This window comes from Gymnoscopelus braueri (assembly GCF_963280865.1).
Source record: "Gymnoscopelus braueri genome assembly, chromosome: 5".
NCBI classification, from domain to species: Eukaryota; Metazoa; Chordata; class Actinopteri; order Myctophiformes; family Myctophidae; genus Gymnoscopelus; species Gymnoscopelus braueri.
The window spans coordinates 6,188,492-6,196,222 of record NC_137606.1 but is presented as its reverse complement, the minus strand read 5'-3'; positions in this window follow the sequence as shown (position 1 = coordinate 6,196,222).

The window sequence follows — 7,731 nt, the reverse complement described above, 5'->3', positions numbered from 1 at the left end:
AGAGAGAGAGATGGAAGCAGAATGGATTGATTGGACATCTCAACCTATTGCCATTAACAGGAATTGAACCATCAACCTTCGAATTGACAGACTGCAACACTACCTATAGTGCTATTGCTTTGTCCAGGCTGAGGTTGTCTGTTGAAGATAAAAGTGAACCAGTGAAAGCAGCCGATCTACAAGCTCAGAAAGAACGTTGCTATCTGAAAGGTTTTGAGATTGTAGATCGGCTATTTTCAGAATGAAGTATGTCATACATACTTCATACCCTCTCAAATAAGCATTTCAGGTTATCTTTATCAATTGCATTATGTATTAATTGACACAATTACTGGTAGTGTCTGTTGATATTTATAAGTATTTCCGTCCATTATGAACCAAGCCTCTGTGTCCCGAACTACTCTAGATCACTGGTTCACAAACCATTTACCAATAAAGGCATTTTTGTGTCTCCTCGGAACGAAACCTAGTGAAAGTAGCCGATCTACAAGCTCACAAAACGTTGCTATCTGAAAAGTTGTGAGATTGTAGATCGGCTATTTTCACAATGAAGTTTGTCATACATTGCAAAAACATACTCTCTCCAAGAAGCATTTCATGTTACCTTTAACAGTTGCACATGCATTAATTGAGAGAGAGAGACATGGAAACATAATAGATTGAAGAGAGAGAGAGATGGAAGCAGAATGGATTGATTGGACATCTCAACCTATTGCCATTAACAGGAATCGAACCCTCAACCTTCGGATTGAAAGGCTGCAACACTACCTATAGTGCTATAGCTTTGACCAGGTTGAGGTTGTCTGTTGAAGATAAAACTGAACCAGTGAAAGCAGCCGATCTACAAGCTCAGAAACACGTTGCTATCTGAAAAGTTTCGAGATTGTAGATCGGCTATTTTCAGAATGAAGTATGTCATACATTGCAAAAACATACCTTCTCAGATAAGTATTTAATGTTATCTTTATCAATTGCATATGTATTCATTAATACAGTCTTGTTGTTTGCAATGCACTTTAAATGAAGTCTCCACCAAGTGAGGCTTGAACCGGCAACCTTGATGTTATGAAACATTCACTTAAGCGGGAAGCCATTGGACCAACAGACCTAATCCAGTGAAAACGGAGGTCAGATAGATGATACCATTTCACGCAAATAACTGAAAAATCCTGGGTTTAAGTGTTTTTCAAACTGCTCAAAATTGCGGACAATCTAAGGGCGGAGAGAGAGACATGGAAACGGAATAGATTGAAGAGAGAGAGACATGGAAACAATAGATTGAAGAGAGAGAAAGATGGAAGCAGAATGGATTGATTGGACGTGTCAACCTATTGCCATTAACAGGAATCGAACCCTCAACCTTTGGATTGACAGGCTGCAACACTACCTATAGTGCTATAGCTTTGACCAGGCTGAGGTTGTCTGTTGAAGATAAAACTGAACCAGTGAAAGCAGCCGATCTACAAGCTCAGAAACACGTTGCTATCTGAAAAGTTTTGAGATTGTAGATCGGCTATTTTCAGAATGAAGTATGTCATACATTGCAAAAACAGCCTTCTCAGATAAGCATTTCATGTTATCTTTATCAATTGCATATGTATTCATTAATACAGTCTTGTAGTTTGCAATGCACTTTAAATGAAGTCTCCACGAAGTGAGGCTTGAACCGGCAACTTTGATGTTGTGAAACATTCACTTAAGCGGGAAGCCATTGGACCAACAGACCAGATACAGTGAAAACGGAGGTCAGACAGATGATACCATTTCACGCAAATAACTGAAAAATCCTGGGTTAAAGTGTTTTTCAAACTGCTCAAAATTGCGGACAATCTAAGGGGGGAGCTTACTGGTCAACGTGATACATGTGTTCCTCATGAGTCAAGGCACATGTGTAAGCAGGTTTAATGGCTGTCGGCCAAACGAGGCATGACTTTTGCCTGTTTAAAGTTTGCACTTTCAAAAAATCGCTATAGCGCCCCCCTTTGACCAATTGGAGTAAGATTGGTTTCAGTAATATTTGGAATGACCCTCAATATTAACGCAAAGTTTCAAAGAAATGTGAGTCTGCATGTATGTGTTAGGGGCAGATGAATAATTGCCATAAAACTGCAATATTCATTGGCTCATTAAAGCTTCATTTTTTCACTTATGGAAAATCTTTTGCATCAGTTTGTCGGCATAGGTACAAAGTTCATGTGTAAAACGTTTCGTGCAGATTACTCAAAAATCCCAGGAGGAGATAGGTTTTAACTGTTTTTCATATAATTCAAAATGGTGGGAGATCTAAAGGTCAGAGGTCAAAAGTCAGAGGGTTAAAGTTGTTCATCATGAGTAGACGCATGTGTGTATTGAAGTTTTATGGCTGTAGGTCAAACAGGGCATGAGTTGTACCTGTTCAAAGTTGGCATTTTCAATTGAGTGCTATAGCGCCACCTTTTGACGAAAGATTGTGATTTCTTGATAGTTTTTCATGACCATCTACCATATGGCCGAGTTTCGTAAAAAGCGACAGCACGGTTCACCCAGAACTGCGAAAAGTGGCGGAAACAGAAGAATACGTACAATAATAAAACAGGTCCAGAGCTGAGCTCTGGCCCCGTAATAATGTAAGGATCAACACCGCTCTAAAGGGTTAAGTCAAGTCCAATTTGCTTATAGCCTAATATCACAAAACATGTCCCAAAGGGCTATACATACAAACAAGAAATAATTTAAAACCTATATAATTAAACAAAGTACTGCAATGCATATACCCAAACATACAGTATACATGCATACAAAAATACACACATGAAAACTAGAAAAAGTGCTCCTCGGAGCACAGGTCTCCGCCAGGTCTGGCAGGTTAGTGTGGGCCAGCAATGTTTGGAATTTGACAAGCAGGCTGGAATGTGAAAAATCGAACGGATCCGTCTTGATCACTTAACTAAAGAGATTATATTTACCGATTTACGTGATGTTTGGACAACATTTGTAGGAGTAATATACAAAATTAATTATGTCATAGTGCCACCATGAGGCTGATTTGAAAATGTTCAAGTGGCATTTCTTCCTCGGCGGGAATGTACGTGCAACATTTCACGGAAATTGCACGCTGTGTTCATGATTTGAGGCATTTTGTTCAAAAAAAGCCATTCTTAGCCAATCAGGATGGAATATGAGAAATCTGAAAGACCAGTTTCGTTTGATGACTATAGAGATACTGTGTACCGATTTGCGTGATGTTTGGACAAAATCAAGTACTGTCAATTTTTTTTTGTTGCAAAAAGCGGCCTCCTGGTGGCGCTATAACAGCCCCATGTGAAAAAATTGGGGCAGAGGTTCTGAATTGGCATCCAGGGAGTGTGTGTGCACAGTTTCGTTGTGATCAAGCCAACGGTGCCAGAGATTAGCTGTTCACAGACGGACGGACACACGGACACACGGACGGACAGACGGACAGGATGCAAAACATACGCTCTCACCATGTCTTTCGGCCTGGCAATTTAACAATTTAAGATAATACAAAAAAACAATGAGCTGGATGACTGTAATGTCATGCTTGTTTCAGACTATACGGTACAGTAGGTGATGTCAAAGGCTGGTGCAATTTTTTTTGTGTGTTTATTCTTGAATAATATGTTGACTGAGCAATAGACTCTCAGATGTGGATGTAGGGAGATGATTTCAGAGTCGATGGGCCTGATAGGAGAAAGCTCTGCCATCTATTGCCGTTTTGTTTATTTTTGGGATGGTTAACAGACCAGCATCACTTGAGCGTAGGGATCTAACTATAGTATAGGGAGTGACTAGGGATGATAGGTAGGTCGGTGCTAGGTTGTATAGTATTTTGTAGGTTAAGAGTAAAATCTTAAAATGAGATGAGAAGTGTAGAGCACTGGTTCTCAAAGTGCGGTCCGGGGACCGCCAGGGGTCCTTAAGGGGGTTCCAGAGTAAAAATTTGACAATCATTTAATCATTGATAGTCAGGAGCCAAATGGACCCTTATGGGTCTTCAACTCTGAGAACGTACAAATGGAACTAAATGGACCTTTACTTACTATTTATTGATAGTGAAGTGAAGTTAGACAGGAAACGAGGAGAGAAGGATGGGGAGTGACATGCAGCAAAGGTTGTCGGGATAGGGACTCGAACCTGCGACGCACTGTCAGGCTACATATGAGCCGAAGAGCCCAGACCGCTATTGGCCAGCGGTCCGGGCCTACTTTAGCCTCTTTTTAATGTCACACTATGTACTGGTCTTTCTGGTTGCTCTTGTAAGCCATGCCACACACACACACACACACACCATTTTTGCACTGGGGATGGTGTTCATCATGCACGTTACAGACGACTGCTGCTGGTTTAGATTGATTGTCATGCTTTTTAAATGACTCTTTTTTTCATTGATCTGTGAAGCATAACTCAATTACTATCACTCTGCTCCGCACATAATCAATTCTCTATGTTGGTTATCAAGGGTATTAAAGCGTCATCTTTAATTCCATGCTCAAAGCAACTGGGTGTTCAAGTTTGATAGGTCGTTTGGGCGCCAATGGCGTCTTTGCAGATGTTGGTATTTTTTATTTCTGGGAATAACATTTTGATTTGATTTTGAGCAAATGTCTAAATTTCAAATACAGGAATTGCTTTGATATTAAAAATAAAATGTGCTTTGTAATTTGTACATTTGAATACCTTTTCTTTTTTTTAAAGCAAGCGCTCCAGTTCTTTAACTCAAGTACGAATTTAACAGAGCAACTTTCACTTGAAGTTGAGTACTATTTTCCAGGAGTAGCCTATCTATACTTTGACTCAAGTACTGGGGTCGAGTACTTTGTCCAGCACTGCAAATCATAACTCCTTTCTAAAAATCAATCATCAATGCTCTTTACATGAATATGTTATCACAGCCTGCTCCACAACAGCACCAAGAGAGGGACGGCTATTGATTGTTTGTGTTGCTAATGGGTTCTTCTCCAGGGCCAAAGCCCATATCTGCCAATTTTCAATAGGGGCTCAGATTTTCTCCCTGACTGAACTCCTGGTAATCAAAATGGTATTTAAAGCGCTTTAGATGGGGATGTTGGGGGGAAATATGCAGTTGAACTGCAGTAATGGCAAGTAAGCAGACAATGGAGTGAGTAAATATAGTCTATAATGCAAACTTCTGTGAAAGCTAAACCATTTCTCTGCAATCTGCTTTCAGATTCAGCTGTAATTGTGCATCCCATTGTTTCTACTTTTGCCTTCCATTTGGACATGCTCTGAGTTATGGAGGTCCTTAACATTAAAAAGGATTGAGAACCACTGATGCGCGTAAACACACCTGATTTCATCATATTTTTTCATGCCCCCCCCCCCCCCCCCCCTCACTACTTTCTACTTTTTTTTTTTTTGGAGCGAGGGTGACAGCAGGGACGATGCTATTTTCCCCAGCCAAGCAGCTTGTCAAAGGGTTCCTTAGTCTCAGCAGAACTGAGAAAAATAAATAAACTGGTACACAAAAGATGCTCTTAAGGGGGAAGTGGGGCCGCACCAAATTATATACGACCAGAGTAGACTGTGGAGGTTTTATACTCCCCATGGGACAGAAAGGATGCTTCATCATAACTTTGGGATTCTGTATGGAGTTTGCATGTTCTCCCCGTGTAGGTACCCTCACAAACACATGCAGTAATCCTGGTCTCTACTGCCTCCCCCTGGTCAGCCTGGGCGCCTGATGGAGGGGAAAGGAACTGGTTGGAATAACGTGTTCCTTCCAAATACTATACGTCCTACCGGGGAAACTCCACCCTGTCGGGTGATAAGAAGGCTTGTTAGCTCTCAAGCATTGAAGGAGGCATGAGCTTGGCTCTGGGCTCTCCCTAGGCTGGCAGAGGGAGTGTAGCGCCCATGATTACTTAGACAATTGGCACTGGGTGAAAAAAAATATGTTGCAAAATCGTGGGATAAAATATTCTAAATCAGTGCTTCCCAATTAATGGGTTCGGGACCCATTGTTTGCATCACAGACCCATTTTTATGAGTTGTGAGTAAATATCCCCCTTTTTTAAGTGTTTTCTTGTGTTTAAAAAGATTAAACAAAAAGATTAAACAAGAATTTGAAATCTTAAAAAAATACAAAATCTCAGACATTCAAATAAGAATGTAAAAAAAAAAAATAGGGCTCATGTGGGGAATTCATAATGTATTTTTTGTAACTTTTTTTTTAGACACCGAATTGATCTTTTGGGTCTCAGCTGAAAATATTTGGGGAACCCCTGTTCTGCATTATATCCGGAGAATGAATCATTCAGGGTCTAAACATCTGGTCCTTCTTTGTCCTGGAGGATTCTATAGATTATCCAACTTCCTTCAATCCTTCAGTCAATAGTTCGAGGTTCAAGGTTTTTCTTCATTATTACATCTTGTGCACAGGTACAGAGTAAAACACTTTTTTTTTTGGTTCGGCTTCCTTCAGATGTAGGAGCATGGGTAAATAATAATACTAGTGAAGGAAAAAAAGAAAGAGAAAGAAAGAAAAAGAAGAGCGAAAATGTTTGTATCGTTGTCAGGTGGAAACTTCGAATGTCCAAAACAGTTCCTTTTTTATTATTATTAAAACATTTTATAATAGTGATAATAGCCGACCTACAAGCTTGTAGATCTGCTATTTTCACTACTTTTGTCTGACACTATGATGAAGTAGGGCGTTCATTTATGAAATAAAAACATACACATTGAAACTTGGAGATACAAGTTTTCTGCCCAACAGTGACAATATACTAACCTGACTCTGTCAAATGGAAGAAGCTTGCGACACACATTTTGTTTCATGCAAATGAGATTTCCGGAGGGAGGTGGGTTTACCAGGCTAACAATATACACCATCAGCATTTTATCAGTAGCAGTACCACAGTAGGCCTACCTTATACAACAGTTTAGGAATAGTCAAGTCAAGTGTTTTAAGGTGCAAAAAAGACAAGACCAGTTTCCCTCTGGCCAGGTGTATTTTTATTCTTGTCACATAGTGCCTGATTGTAGGTGGAAAAAGGATTTTTAGAATATATTGTACTTTTACTCCACTACAATTATTTGAAAACTTTAGTTACTAGTTACTTTTCAGATATACTTTTATGATATTATGAAACATACATTAACCACTTTAACCCTATTTTATTCATAGGCTATTTGAAAATAGCTGATCTACAAGCTGCGACGTGTTGTGAGCTTGTATAGATCTGCTATTTTCAAAATGTTTAGTACTTTTACTTTTGGTACTTTAAGTACATTTTGATGCCAATACTTTAGTACTTTTACTCAAGTACATTTTGAATTCTAGACTTTTTCTTGTAACAGAGTTGATGCGCTAGGGGCCACACTCCAAGAGGGGAGTGTGTCCTTTGTTCAGTTATCCTTTTGTCCAGAGGGTACATGCACGACATTAAACCAGGATCACATCAGCTCAAGATCAGCATATTTATTAACTTCAATGCAGCAATACACAGGAACAACACTGTGAAATATGTGAACCAATAATGCAAGATAGGTAAAATCAAATACTCAACGTATCAAAGGTTTTGCTTCGTAAAGGCTCAAGAGCGATTAGTCCACACAGGGAAAGGATCGGGAGGCGCCTCGCATACACGAACAACAGAGTCAGTAAAACCGAAGTCTGTAGGATCGCGGAGAATTCTAATGTAACAGGATGTGTAATGCTACTATATGCTACAGGAAACCAGTGAGGGGCCATCCCCAAAAGGGAGTTTG